The 16,227-nt window shown below is 41.0% G+C and overlaps 1 long non-coding RNA gene across 2 annotated transcripts; it reads right to left on the bottom strand.

The window, feature by feature from the left end:
- Window positions 1-3,888: 3,888 nt before the first annotated feature.
- On the bottom strand, window positions 3,889-16,137 carry LOC120574935. Of its 2 annotated transcripts, none has more exons than XR_005641931.1 (4): window positions 16,005-16,137; window positions 15,486-15,659; window positions 7,551-7,597; window positions 3,889-4,055 (listed from the first exon to the last, which is right to left on the bottom strand). It is a non-coding gene; the product is annotated as an uncharacterized LOC120574935 (long non-coding RNA). The 2 variants fall into 2 exon arrangements; XR_005641932.1 differs by lacking the exon at window positions 3,889-4,055 and adding an exon at window positions 6,670-6,682.
- Between the last annotated feature and the right edge of the window lie 90 nt (window positions 16,138-16,227).

The following is a 16,227-nucleotide window of genomic DNA, read 5'->3' as shown; positions in this document are numbered from 1 at the left end:
GACTACCAGGGCAGAGCACCTAGGGACAACAAAGGCTCTGGAACTGGGGATTGTTGCAGCACAACAGGAACTTGTGTTCGCCAAAACATCAATTTGGTACAAGGAGAAGGCTTCAACCACTTTCCTTCTACTGCCTACATATTACTTATGATCAACATTGTTAATAACAAACCTGGTTAGAAACTACTTCTAAGATCTGCAATTCTTCCTCACAACAATAGTGAGTACACAACCTCAAGGCAATCATTGGAAGTAAGAATAATGGCAGGGTGCACCTCCCCTCTAGCCTTCACCGTGGCAATGGAATTGATCATCTGAGCTTCTAGATGGGTCATTGGAAAAGAACGGCTGCAGTCTGAACAGTGGGTACCTCCCATTCACGCCTACATAGATGACACGACCACCCTGACCTCAACCATTGCAATACCCAGCATCTGCTGGAAAAGCTTTATGCCAACATATCGTGAAAGATGAGGTTAAACAGGAAATCCATCTTCTTAGAAGAGTCAGATAATAATCTTCAGTTTTAAATACTTACCTTCCATCAGCAGGTTGTCCAACTTTAAAGTTAATAATATCATCCATAGACTGGTCACTCTTCATGGACACACAGCTGGGTCCAGGTCCAGATGCAGGTTCAGGATCAGGTCCAGTGGGTTTAGAGGGAGGGACTCCCTCCTCTCTGTCCTCACACTGACTCATAGCAGAGTCCACACCTTCAACTGGAGAGGAAACACCTGCTGGGAGAGATGACCTCTGTCACAAGAACACTGGCTGTATATATGCACAACATATTACTATATTTATTTGTATATTTTTTGATCATGCACAACAAAACATGCAATAATTAAATCCCCCTCCAATACCATGGATATAGTGCCAGGTGTGCCAAACACTTAAATCTGCACTTTAGCGCTTTCAAGCCAGATTGCAGAGTTCACTTAGCCACGAAAACAAACTACTTCCAGGCAGGAAATGCTCATAACCCCCTATCCCTAACCCCTTCACCCCCTAACCCTCACCTCCTAACCCTTCGTTCCTCTGGAGTGCTTTAATCCAAACCATCATCTTTTTCCTAAACTTAACGAGTCGCCTTGGTGCCTAACCTTAACTGTCAGTGCTGCATGATGCTCAGTTTTTCTGGCTAAACTCCACTACCATCCATGGCCTCTGAATGGAACGTTATCTGGCGGTGCCTGTAGCTGGCTAACAGTCACCTATTGGCGGCTAAACAATTGCCGCTGGCAGCCGGCGTCCCGGAGCTCCGTAGCTGGCTTGCCGGAGCTCAGTAGACGGCTTCCCGGAGCTCTGTAGCTGGCTTCCCGGAGCTCTGTAGCCGGCGTCCCGGAGCTCTGTAGCCAGCTTCCCAGAGCTCTGTAGCCGGCTTCCCAGAGCTCTGTAGCCAGCTTTCAGATTTTATCGATCTATGGCACTATGTTCACATTACAGAGCTTTACTTAGTTTAAATACCTACATTTGTACACATGTCGTTTATCACGTCAAAGGAAGGTTAAGTGGAATGGCTGGAGCCAGTTTTGCTTCTTTGCATCAAAACAGGATTTTTGAAAAGATCGGCTTAGCAATGTTTGTTCATATCCAGTAACCTGTTGATATCGGAGTCTCTGATAATGTTTAAAAGTAGCTGTGTTTCTCCTTTTCTTTTGGCCATGCATCTCTAGAGAGTGTAGCGAGAGAGCGCAAGAGAGAGTAGTGAGAGAGAGAGTGTAGAGAGAGACAGAGAGAGTATAGCAAGAGAGACAGACCGTGCGTTCATGGACATCGGAAAAACGTTTTTCCGAGTGAAAACGTCACCATTCACTTAACGTCCTGTGGGAATCAGAGGTGGGAAACTCGGGCTGGATTTTGATACCAGAGTTCCCCAGTTGGTGACGCGTTGTTGACAACTGACGTTTGATGTAGGCGACTTTGGTTCACTGAACATATTTTAATGACAATAAACTGTTTATTGTGGACAAATGCCTCTGCCAATAAACATACACAGACATAATATGTTTCAAATTATTCATAAATAGGCCTATGTATAAAAAAACAACACATTATCTGTGTCTTTTCCCGTTGGTTGTCCTGCAGATAACATAAACAAACACCTGGCGATGTGCTGTTTGGATGCTTGTATAAGAAAACAGCAGCAAATCTTTTGTTATTGTGGCCTCCATGTTTTCACACACCTGATGCTCTCGGCTACGGCCAATCGTAGGTGGCAGTCATGCAAAAAGTTGTTATGCCAAACGGCAATATAACAGAAGAAGAAGAACACGCATCCCGAACATGTGAACGCTACCAGTCGGAAAAACAAGGTAACCACAGGGGTGGTCCCTGTTATTCCGAGGTGGCATGAACGCACCAAGAGGGTGCAGAAAAAGAGAGAGAGAGGAGAGAGTGTATAGAGCGAGAGAGAGACTTTGCACTCTAAAGTTTTACTTTCAAACTACCTACAGCCCTCCAAACTGTTTTACAAAGTTTAAACTTCATTAAAACTAAGACAAATAAATGCAAATCTCCAAAATAAAGTACATAATGATCACACAGATGGCTCTTTGTGAGCTCTGTTCAAAGTCCAGACATATCTTGAGTCAGCTCGGTTAACCCTTGTGTTGCCCGTCGACCAGTGTGTTTCAGCAAGTTTTTGTTTTGAAATAAAAACTTTTCAACGCTTTAGTCGTCTTTTTTTTGACACTTTTACCAATGTTTTGGAAGCTTCCCAGACGTTGGTAACTTTTTTTTTTAACAAGTCTTTTTGTCACTTTTTTCATTGTTTATATAAATTTATTTCTGCACTTTTGTGTTTTCAACAAAACGCAAATTCAATGAAGGTAGTGAAATGATCATTTATTTTACCTGTGAAGAGTGTTGCACGGAACCATCCATGTTATTTTTTTTGACAATTTGGTTGAAAGAAAACCCAAATTTCTGATATAGAAACTTTTTGAAAAGAACATTAAATAAAAAGAAATTGATAGTGCGACGCTATATTGTGATATTAAATTAAACTCTGACTTATTAGACAAAAGTGGAGTAAAATAAATGTTTTCTTTACACTAGTCTACAAGAAAGACATGCTTTGAAAGATGAAGAAATTTCTATAAATAGAAAAGTTTCTGGCCTTAAAGAATATTTTTAGTATTATTTCATAGCATAGTTCTTGTAGACGTTTATTACTTTACACTGGGGACATGTACCAAACTAAAGCTGAGTGAAGTTAAAAAAAAAGTAGTTTTATGTATTATTCTGTGTTTATGTGATACAGGAATAATCTATACTGTAAACCATTTTATTTGACACAATAAATACAAGCAAGTACTTCATGTTGCTGCATAACAGGAAGGAGCCACGTCAGGTTCTTTCACTAACAAAGTATTTGTACATGGTGGTGTTGATACTTTTACTGCAGTAGAGGATGAACATACACTGCTTCAGTAGATTAGGATGTGGTTTTCCTCAGCAGAGCTCCATTTGATTTGTGAGCCATTATGTCATTGTTTGAACATGGTTAGCGTGGTTAGCATGGTTAGCCCCTGTTATCCTGACTATAGAACAGCTAACTTAGCACACAGCTAAACTCTTCAAAACATTTTTTTACATTTAGATGAAACTAAAAGGTCAGAAATGAGCTGAAAATGTCACTTACCGAAAGTTTAACCTAGAGGAAACCTATCTGGGCCACAGCACGGGAGGAAGTGAAAGTAAAAAGCTGAAAAGAAGGTTACCACAGAGAGAGAGAGAGACCGAGACAGAGACAGAGTGTAGCGAGAGAGAGCGAGAGAGAGAAGCAAATTGAATCGACTCAGATTTACAAAAAACTTAATTACATTTGAAAGAGAAAAAAGGTCCAAGGCACTCTTCTTGTGAAAAATTTAAAAAGCCTTTATTGCAATGGCCATTTCATTTTGAAATCTTACATTAAAAATAGAACTGGGTAGCAACCCATTTGTATCAGACATCATGATTACAAACAACTGATAATTGTAAACACATGAGCACACAGCCAGGGATCTCAAAAGGTGATCAATGCCAAGTATACCCACCAGATGGCTCTACAAAATATATGGGAGAAAAATAAAATGAAGAAAAAAGGACAAAACATGGGTGTGCAGACAACTAAATTATATATGACTAATTATAAATTGACAGGATTCTTTGCTAAAGCATTATGGCATATTATTGAGAACTGCAAAAAAAGGGACTCAATCCAAAGGGACTCAATGCAATCAATGTGGCCTGCACATTATATACAGTATATACAGTGCCTTGCGAAAGTATTCGGCCCCCTTGAACTTTTCGACCTTTTGCCACATTTCAGGCCTCAAACATAAAGATATAAAACTGTAATTTTTTGTGAAGAATCAACAACAAGTGGGACACAATCATGAAGTGGAACGAAATTTATTGGATATTTCAAACCTTTTAAACAAATAAAAAACTGAAATATTGGGCGTGCAAAATTATTCAGCCCCCTTAAGTTAATACTTTGTAGCGCCACCTTTTGCTGCGATTACAGCTGTAAGTCGCTTGGGGTATGTCTCTATCAGTTTTGCACATCGAGAGACTGACATTTTTGCCCATTCCTCCTTGCAAAACAGCTTGAGCTCAGTGAGGTTGGATGGAGAGCGTTTGTGAACAGCAGTTTTCAGTTCTTTCCACAGATTCTCGATTGGATTCAGGTCTGGACTTTGACTTGGCCATTCTAACACCTGGATATGTTTATTTGTGAACCATTCCATTGTAGATTTTGCTTTATGTTTTGGATCATTGTCTTGTTGGAAGACAAATCTCCATCCCAGTCTCAGGTCTTTTGCAGACTCCATCAGGTTTTCTTCCAGAATGGTCCTGTATTTGGCTCCATCCATCTTCCCATCAATTTTAACCATCTTCCCTGTCCCTGCTGAAGAAAAGCAGGCCCAAACCATGATGCTGCCACCACCATGTTTGACAGTGGGGATGGTGTGTTCAGGGTGATGAGCTGTGTTGCTTTTACGCCAAACATAACGTTTTGCATTGTTGCCAAAAAGTTCGATTTTGGTTTCATCTGACCAGAGCACCTTCTTCCACATGTTTGGTGTGTCTCCCAGGTGGCTTTTGGCAAACTTTAAACGACACTTTTATGGATATCTTTAAGAAATGGCTTTCTTCTTGCCACTCTTCCATAAAGGCCAGATTTGTGCAGTATACGACTGATTGTTGTCCTATGGACAGAGTCTCCCACCTCAGCTGTAGATCTCTGCAGTTCATCCAGAGTGATCATGGGCCTCTTGGCTGCATCTCTGATCAGTCTTCTCATTGTATGAGCTGAAAGTTTAGAGGCGGACGGGTCTTCGTAGATTTGCAGTGGTCTGATACTCCTTCCATTTCAATATTATCGCTTGCACAGTGCTCCTTGGGATGTTTAAAGCTTGGGAAATCTTTTTGTATCCAAATCCGGCTTTAAACTTCTCCACAACAGTATCTCGGACCTGCCTGGTGTGTTCCTTGTTCTTCATGATGCTCTCTGCGCTTTACACGGACCTCTGAGACTATCACAGAGCAGGTGCATTTATACGGAGACTTGATTACACACAGCTGAATTCTATTTATCATCATTAGTCATTTAGGTCAACATTGGATTATTCAGAGATCCTCACTGAACTTCTGGAGAGAGTTTGCTGCACTGAAAGTAAAGGGGCTGAATAATTTTGCCACGCACATTTTTCAGTTTTTTATTTGTAAAAAAAGTTTGAAATAGTCAATGAATTTCGTTCCACTTCATAATTGGGACCCACTTGTTGTTGATTCTTCACAAAAAATTACAGTTTTATATCTTTATGTTTGAGGCCTGAAATGTGGCAAAAGGTCGAAACGTTCAAGGGGGCCGAATACTTTCGCAAGGCACTGTATAGAAGGTTTCTCTGCAATAGTAGTTTGTTGATCACCACCTCAAATGTTCTTATTTATGGCTTCAAGGCCTTCACCTGTACGGCTGTTGCTGTTATGTACTTTAAAAAGTGTTTAGCCATTGGTAATCCTAACTAGCTTTTTTAATGGCATACGTGTGTTGAGAGAGAGACGGTCTTTCAGGCATGTCTTTGTCTGGCCTATGTAAAAGCAACCAGCAGCTGATCTTCAGTCAGTGTTTCTGTCCACAGGAGAGACGCTTAGTCCTGCAGAGGACACAGAGACACTGATGAATCAGGCCAGACCACAAACCCAGGATAAAGAGGCTGAGTGAATGTGTTGTTGAAGGTGTGGAGGTGGATCAGTGAGTCAGAGGAGACTCTGTAGAAGGACAGAGTGCCAGCAGGACAGTCAACATACACTGCTACTCTGTTAGAGACAGAGGAGGAAGTGAGGACTGTTACTCTGTTATTATGCCAGACAGAGTAACCACGATCATAGCAGATCAGACTCCAAGACTGATCATTCCCTCCAAACACACAGTCATAACTGTCTCCTCTCCTCCTGATTCTTCTGTAACTCACTGATATTTGAACCCTTGCTCTCCTCTCGACCTCCCAGTAACCGCGACCAGTCAGACCATTTCTACACAGCAGCTGAGGACAGGCGTAAAATCTGTCTGGATGATCAGGATATGACTGATCCGCTCTCACAAATGTCACCTTCCTGTTGTTGTCAGACAGTTTGAGTTTTCTGTTTACGGTGTTTGTGTCCAGTTCCAGTTCACAGACATCTGATGGAGAGATTAAGACAGAATACAGCTGCAGGTTATTATCTGTTGATTTATTAACTTTATTGACAATAAACAATAGACCATAGAGTTACTGAAAATCATTTAAACTTTCATTTCATATTCAGCTGTGAATGATGTTCAACAAACTTTAGCAAACCAGTTATAACATGAACAGTTACTGAACATGAGATTCAGCATGACAGTAATATTCTGCTATATTTCCTCGTGTGGAATAAAGTCTCACTAATAAAACTGTCACATTATCTTCCACTGCAGAACAAAGCAGCTCTGAACCCTAAAGGCCCAAATGCAGTGAAAGCTTCCGACGCTCGCGTTTTGAAGTACACCGATTGTTTTAAATGGTCAAACACGCACCAAAAGTGTTTTGATGTGCCTCAAACTGCTTTGACTCGTCCACTCTGACCGTGATTCGATTTTGGAGCATCAAAAAGAGGACCCAGCGTTGACCAGAGCGTTTTTTTTCTGCGGCTGCACTACATGTTAAGAGAAAATTACTGGAATATGCTATGTGATGATGTGATCTGAAATTCCACTGATGCAGTTTAATGCACTGGAAATCAGCTGCTCATATCATATTTAATGTGTATGAGAGTGTGCTAATAGCGTATTTTCATCATATCTGATGACCAATTCATGAAAATATTTTACTGAAGCGTTTTGTGAGTGAGTGAGTGAGTGAGTGAGTGAGTGAGTGAGTGAGTGAGTGAGTGAGTGAGTGAGTGAGTGAGTGAGTGAGAGAGAGAGAGAGAGAGAGAGAGAGAGAGAGAGAGCGCTGACGTGTGAATTAAACCAACTGGCTTTAAGCTGGTTTTCATTGACGAGGGCCAGATGTAAAAAAAACACTCACACTTCCTCACACCAGGTCTCAGTCTCTGTTGTCCACCATGGTCTGTCCTGCAGGAAGAAACAAAGTCAGAATCCACTTCATACACCTTCACTTTTCAACTAAGCCCGCCTTAACCTGCCGTTACGCCTTAGGCCTCCCCCCCACAAACTCACACTGTAAATAACAAAAATATGTAATAGCCACGTTAGTCTATACATCACAAAATGTATTAGCTTTATTCAGGAGATATAATGTTGACATGTCCCTCTATGGGATGACCACATCACATAAGCCTACTTGACCATAAACACAAAAGTCAGTCTAATCAAAAACTAATAACCAGTATTTAATAATAAAAATTATACACTACTAGTCAAAAGTTTTAGAACACCAATTTCTTTTGTTTTTTATTGAAATTTTAGCAGTTCAAGTCCAATGAATAGCTTGAAATGGTACAAAGGTAAGTGGTGAACTGCCTGAGTTTAAAAAAAAGTAAGGTTACCCAAAACTGAAAAAAATAATGTACATTTCAGTATTTTACAAAAAGGCCTTTTTCATGGAACAAGAAATGGGTTAACAATGTAAAGCTGTTCTGCAGCAATGGAGGTTGATCAAGCTTTGAAAGTTGGTGCTACCAATTCCCACAGGTGTTCCAACTTGTCTGGATTACTTCCAGGGACGGACTGACAATCTGTGCGTTCTGGAAAAGTCCAGACAAGTCTGCACAAAAAAAGTCTAATAAAGCGATATTAACAGCCAACAGCAGGGGGCACTAATATGATCACTTATTGTATATGCTACGTGTAAAAGAAACTGAGGAAGAAGAGTAGGCCTACTAGTCTGGCAATCACCAATCCACAGCCTGGTCATCATGAGGGACAGGCAGCAGAGTTAACTTCACATCAGCAAGAGGTGGTAAGTGCCAGGAGCAGGGCACTTTATAATAAGGCTGCCTTTATCCCTATCTTAGCGAATTGCATAGTCAGCTATCAACATGGGTGTGCATCATGATTATGAAAATTATCATGCCATTTAGTGCTGTCAAACTTAACGTGTTTAATAATTCCTGTTAGGTTAATTTGAAACATTAAACGCGTTAGAAATGAATCGTGGGTTGACCACAATTTAACTTTGTTGTATATGAGAGGTTGTAGTGAGCTCACTTTTGCTGCTAGGATGAAGACCATGGTATTGAATTAAACGGGAAAACATCAGGCATGCATTGGTACCACTCTAAACGTGCTAACAAACAGGGAAGGGGGCTAAATAATTCACCAAATGTAACCAAAAGTTTAACCAAAAAAATCCTAGCTTGCACTTTCTGTCTGTCTTCCATCAGAGTGCAGTTTTTCCTCGTCTTTCATATTTGCGTTTACTATTGTGGAACTGGCAAAGACCTGGTGGTTGATTATGAAAGTAATTTTCATCATTTCACAGCCTTAATATGAATCAAAAGTGTAATGTGACATTGACAAAATATTAAATAGGTTATTCAATTCTAATTCTTTAAACACAAAGCAACACATATTATATCAATAATAGCTAATAATCTCGCTTTAAAATCATTTGTTTATTCAGGTTGAAGATAGTTGCAGCACATAAGATGACAGGGAGAGTGCAGGAAAGTGCCAGGATGTGCCAGGATGCTCTACATCACAATATTTCACATGGCCCAAGTCAGATAGTCACAGCCTGGAACAATGTTTTGCTTACCACCCTCAGCAAAAGCCTAAACACGGTGTTTAGTTGTAAAGATGGTACCAACCGCAAATGGCTAATAAACACAACCCCAATTATCATCATTGGTTTTGAGAAGTTATTTGCTGTGAATACTTTGTCTGATAGGCTACAGTATTGTGTATCAGGACTTCCTGGCTAGTTTCTTTCGAACGGCTAGGGGCGAATGGCCGAATGATGGGCCTATTTGGGAGAAAATCCAGGGCTGTTTTTTAGCCCCAGTCCGTTCCTGACCCCCTCTGTTTGTAGAAAAGTATTGTTGGAACACACTGTGGTACCATACCCTCGTGAGCATTATTTGAACAGTATTGTACTGCAGAAAGTAGTGTGTTGCTATAAAAATGGTGGGAAAAAGGCAATTAACAATGGAAGAGAGACAGACCATCATAACACTTAAGAATGTTGGTCTTTCCTACAGAGAAATTGTGAAGAAAGTCAAGGTGTCAGTGAGTACAGTATTCTTCACCATCAAAAGGCACTTAGAAACTGGGGGAAACTGACAGGAAGAGGTCTGGCAGACCCAAAACCACAACAGAATCAGAAGACAAGTTTCTGAGAGTCAACTGCTTGCGTGATAGGCGGCTCACAGGACAACAGCTTCAAACACAGCTTAATTCATACTTTGCAGTGACGTCATTACCATGGATACCTGGCGGGCAAGAAATGCCGATAGAATGACGATGAACAGTGGCCAGTCACGGGAATTGCAGCCTTGCAGATTTCCAATACTACAATCAATCAACTATTCAGACCATATGTCACTCGGAACTTGTGATCCATACACAGCAACTGCTGATGTTTTCATTGCTTTGAAGCTGGCAAAAGCCCTATTCGCACGGGATAAGTATTACCTGGTGACCTCCAGTCATTTGTAATAATCGCGGAGGTTGTCTGTGATCTTAATCCCGTGCGAATTGGTCATGTCTGTAATTTGTAAAGTAATAATTCCCCCGCAAATGACCTACTATATTTCGCCAAAAACGGAGGTCCTGTGATAATATTAGTCCCGTGCGAATCGGCATCTCTGTGATTTGGGGTCTAACTGTCTGCGTTGTCAATTATAAATGAAAGGTTTTGACATCATATCCGGGGGATAATGTCTGTAAATTTGACTTCAGTTATCCCGTGTGAATGCGCCAGACGAAATACAGACGTGTGGGGGTAATTTATAAACTACAAGAGGTCCCCAGGTAATACTTATCCCGTGCGAATAGGGCTAAAGTCTCTACCAGACTTGGAGTTTATATTTACATCTATCTTATAGAGAATCCGTCACTTTACACCGCACAAAAAATGAAAGCCTACAAAAGTACAGATAGCTATCTTTTTTTCAAGAGTGGATGGGTTAACAACGCTGTCGTATGGGAGGTGAAAAACAGGAATATCTTCATAATAAAAGCAAAGGTGAGTGTTACTAGTTAGTTAGTTAGCTAGCTAGCGCTAGCTAACTACCCGCTAAGGTTTGCTAATCTGTTCCGTCGTGTGATGAAGTCTTCATCTGAATACTGTTACGACCCCACCTCTGCAGTGCAGGGGAGGTTCCTCCTACAGGCAGAGGGTCGTTAGTGATTGGAACCACCTGGGCTCAGCGTATTTAAGCTGCTAACTACTCTGTTTTCTCTCTCTGCTCCTCCAGGTATGAACCTGTTTTCGTTTGTTCCTTTATAGTTTTACTTAGTTTCCACTCAGTCATTTACACCCATACAGATTCACTCATCCATGGAGGGTAACCATGACTGTGATATAGAGCGACTCATATGTGGTATAAATACAAATCAGATTACATCATTACTAGGTGTGAAGGATTTGGACAAGTTTGGTTATTGTTTGGCCAAAGATCTTCATTATTAATGCTTGAGGGGCCGAGAGATATTATATGGGCCGCTGTTTACAAGTGGCCGCATGACTGTGAAAATCATGCGGCTCTCCGATTGGCCGGCCGGCCCAAACGGCCCATGAGGGCCCGCGGCCCCTCTGGCATCTGCCCAAATGCCAGATTACCAATCCATCACTGGCAACGATTCAAAATATAAAAACACAGTGATATAATGCACTAAGGCTCTCAAATATTTATCCGCCTGTAGATCAACTTTCCTCATTTAATGTTATCTCTGCTCAGTCAACACACATCTCTCCCTCCTCTTTCAATGGGCATGTGGCACTTATTCACCTCAATGATACATTAAGTCATTTTAATTAATTTATAAACCCCTGGACGGTAATTGTGTGTTTCAGCAAGATTTCTGCTCATGTTGAAAAACATCAGAAGAAGAGAACTGCTGCAGAAGGTCTGACACCAACACTGCGAGATTCTCCGTGGACATTACAGACGGTAAAGCTCGATTCCATCTGCCATTTGGTGTGAAATCTCTAATCACAGACTTATTGAACTTTTTGAACGTGAAACTACTCTGCTGTGAAGACAAAGAGCGGCTAGCGGCTACCTGTGAAGCCAGCAGCCAGCTGATCCAGCTGGCGGTCAGTTGACTGAACTGTGGTCGTCAGCGGCAGATTGAAGGAACGATGGTAAAGTACGAGGAGTAACTTCGTCGTCCAGAAGAGGAGGACGAGCGACAGCGGGAACGGCTGGGGGCCGTTTTCAATCCTCAGCTTCAGTTGCACAGAGCAGTTAGCCACGGAGCTACCCAATCTGGTTAGCTGGCTACTGAAGACCGGACTATGGTCATCAGAGGCGGACTAAAGGCTCGGGAACATTCGGGCCGGTGACCAGGTACCGCCATCCTCCACCAGGCCCGTGATCCAGGAGCATCCATCAGACACGAGTCCCGGGATCAGGGAGAGCCATGCTACCACCAGGCCCGGATCCAGGGACAGCCAGCTGAGAAGGAGCCGCCAGCTACCATCAGGCCTAAGCAGCTCAGTGTTCCAACTGGGCTCAAGGTAACAAGATGGCCACAAAAGAAATTAAAAAAAGACAGAGGAGCTAAAAGCAGCCATGAACATGATGGGTGAGGAATTGGCCATCATAGCCAACCAACAGCGTACCATAATGAATCTCATGGATGAAATCGCCGAACTTAAGAAGTTGAACGTTTAACAGCAGAACGTTAATACCTTGGAAGCTCGTGTATCAGACTTGGAGCAATATACACAAATTAATAATGTCTTGATAACGGGATTGAAGATTAAGCTTCGGTCTTACGCTCATGCTCTGAACGGGGATGTGCGAGTCGAGAGCGCTGACCGTGATGATACAACTGAGGCTCAGGTAACAGCCTTCCTTCACGGCAAAGGTATCTCCATAAACAGACACAATAAAACAGAAAACATAAAATTGACCTGCTCAGGCAGGGCCGCAAATTGAAGAGCACAAATGTTTACATCAACAAATGCAGATATTGCAAGAAAGGCAAGGGTCTTAAAGAGGCAGGGGAAGATTCAAGCAACTGGGACCTCCAACGGCAAGGTGTTTGTTAAAATGAATGGCTCACCAGAGAAGGCTAATGTGTTGTGTATTAGGAGCATTGAGCAGCTCAACAAGTTTGGAAGTACCTAGGTCAAATTACTATGAATTAGATCATGTAGCTATCATTTTCATCTTTTCCATGGTTAAAGATTTAGCTTTTTTGTCAGGTCTGACAATATGACTAGTAGTCATTTTACTACGTTTTCTGACACTGATCAAAGCATGCCTGATTTTGATCAGAATATTGATCCTGAAAATAACTTTTATGTTAAAATAAATAACAACTGTAGCTACTACACAGAGCAACCATTCAATAATAAAATTAAACATTACTCTGGCATATCTATCATTCACTTTAACAGCAGAAGTTTGTATGCAAATTTTCAGAGTATAAAATAATATTTAGAACAATTCAAGAAACCCTTTAATATAATAGCCATATCAGAAACATGGATTAATGCCGATAGGGGCATGGATTTTGAGTTGCAGGGATATGAATTTAACTATGAATAGATTAAAACAGTTGTGGAGGAGGGGTGGCATTTTTTGTTGACAAAGGGCTAATTTACATGGTGGTCGAAAACATGACAGTAGTCATTGAGGATATAATTATAGTAATTATATAGATATAATCGAGTGTATCTCAATTTAATTATGTATGGAAAAAATAAATGTCATAGTAAGTTGTGTATATAGGAAACCAGGATCCAATGTTAAAATATTCACAGAAATAATGGAAAATATGTTTAGTAAAGTAAAGCATAAAGTCAACTATATACTAAGGGAGATTAAAACGTGACGAGATTTCTCGTCGAGGTGAAAAGTTGTCTCGTGAGGCGATGTGATGTCAGCGTGATGGAGCGTGAAATTACTATTGAAGATCCCCCTGCCACTTTTAAATCATTTATGTGGCAACATTTTGGTTTTCCTGCGGAAATAATAAACGACGAAAGAGTGACAGACACAATATGTAAACATTGTAAGAAAAAAATGCTGTATACCGCGGCTAACATGAGCACTATGCAAAAACACCACCACAGTTCTCTACTAACTACTGCACCCGCGACGAAAACATTAAAAGGGCAAACAACTCTAAAAGCCTTTGGATCTCTGCCACCGGTAAGTGCAAGAGCCACGGCAATAACGAGGGACATAGGCGTTTTCATTGCAGCGGATATGAGGCCATTTTCTGTGGTTGAAAATGTCAGATTTCGGCGACTCCTCCACACACTGGAACCGAGGTACGTCATCCCATCACGCGCGCATTTAACTCGCACTGTAGTCCCAAACCTCTACAGTAGAGTTTATACAAAACATTTTGCAGTGTTTGCACGTCCTTTACTGCATATAATTCATTAAAATAGTAAAAAAAAAGTTAAATAACATTCATCATTAATAGTTGATTTCAAAATGCACCTAAATTGTTTTGCATTTTGTGATTTTTCAGTTGAATAAAAAAAATATTTTCCATTCATATATTTCATCATTGAGGATTTCTTTAAATTTTTTTTAAAAATCTTGTCTCGTTCTCGTAAACCCAATCTCGTGATGTGTCTCGTCGAGTAAGCGTCTCGTCACACCCCTACTATATACAGTATGTGGGGATTTGAAAATTGACCTACTAAATCCCAACAAACACAAATCAACGGAGTTTATTGAAACACTGTATAGTTTGAGTATTTTCCAACAATCACAAAACTTACCAGAACAACATGTAATGGTGCCACTCTGATAGATAATATTTTCACAAACAATATGGAAATCAACTCTTTAAGTGGAATATTAATGAATAAGTGACCACCTACCAGTCTTTGAGACTCATGACTGTAATTGTAGTGGGAAAAAAGGAGTGCAATGACATCAAATTCCAGAGAATAAGAACAGAAGAAACAATTTCTGCATTTAGATGAAAATTTGTGTTTTGTCTTACATCATTGTCAATCGTTCAAGATAAATAAATGAAAACTGTGTGCACATTCAAAATAAAACTCATCCCATCTGTGTTCTGAGATTTGGAAGCGTTGTTATATTTTGAATAAAACAATTTGTAATATTAGGAGAATAAAGTCATACCTTGATATAGTCACAATATTTTATGAAAAGATCCACCTGCCCTACCGTCTGCTGTTCATTACATTATTCATTTTCTGTATGGCAGTACCCAGACCGTCGGACAGACACAGAGCTATGTTTGGGTTTCTGAATGACAGTTTAGGGAAGCGGCTGCATGCTGCTCTTTTTAAGAGGTAGAAATCTGAAACTATGGCAGAAATACATGAAACACGCATCACTTCTCCCACAGCATGCACAGCAGAGCACCTCCATATTATTATCAACAATAGCTGCTACACAGACTAAAGAACTTTTACTGCTTGTCTCTATTTTTACAGACAAAGGACACAGAGTTATGGATGGGTCTGTCAGAGCTGAGTCTGTGTTTGAACACAACGAGAGATGGGGAAGTGGGCAGCATGCAATTTGGAGGCGGCTTTTAGGCTGCCCACCCAATGATGAGTTAGAAACAGCATTCATATTGTTTGTGCTATTTTTATTATTGGCTGAACACATTTTCTTAACCCATTCTTGTTCCTTGCTTTCAGTGGCTTAAGCAATGGACAGAAAATTACAAAAAAACAATTGGCTCATGATAGGCCCCTTGTCTTCATGGCCCCTGGGCTTAAGCACCAGAAAGACCGTATATTAGGCGGCCTTGCTGAAATCCTCCATTAAACCTGAACCAGCCAAAGTTCATCAGTTAGTGACAAAGAACAGTGTTGTCCATCTGTCCATACCTGAGAGTGTCCAGTCTCCAGTTTGGATCCTTAAGTCCAGCTGACAGCAGCTTCACGCCCGAGTCTCCTGGATGATTGTAGCTCAGGTCCAGAACTCTCAGATGGGAGGGGTTGGAGCTCAGAGCTAAGGCCAGAGAAGTAAAGCCTTCCTCTGAGACCAGACAGCCTGACAGACTACAAACACACACACACACACACACACACACACACACACACACACACACACACACACACACACACACACACACACACACACACACACACACACACACACACACACACACAAACACACACACACACACACACACACACACGTCCCAAGAGAAATAGATGCATAAAATCTTGGTCAAATGTTTGAAAACAACCATAAATTCTGCATAGTCCATTCAGCATAGCTGGGATAACCCTCATATACATATGAACTGGATATAATTTCAAGTGCAGTACAGATTCAATATAATCAATACAGCATCATAACAATGTTAAATTTGCATCGTTAAAAAACAGCAGTACACTAACCTGAGAGTTTCCAGTGTACAGTTTGGACTGTTCAGTCCAGCCGACACCAGCTTCACTCCTGAATCCTGGAGGTTGTTGTTACTCAGGTCCAGCTCTCTCAAACTAGAGGACTGGGAGCTGAGAACTGAGGACAGAGCTTTGCAGCTTCTCTCTGACAGGTTACAGCCACTCAACCTGAAAAAAAGGAAAATATGATTAAACAATTACAGAAACATTTGTCTTT

Source organism: Perca fluviatilis, chromosome 15 (assembly GCF_010015445.1).
Source record: "Perca fluviatilis chromosome 15, GENO_Pfluv_1.0, whole genome shotgun sequence".
NCBI lineage: Eukaryota > Metazoa > Chordata > Actinopteri > Perciformes > Percidae > Perca > Perca fluviatilis.
This window is presented reverse-complemented; position numbering and strand designations above follow the sequence as displayed.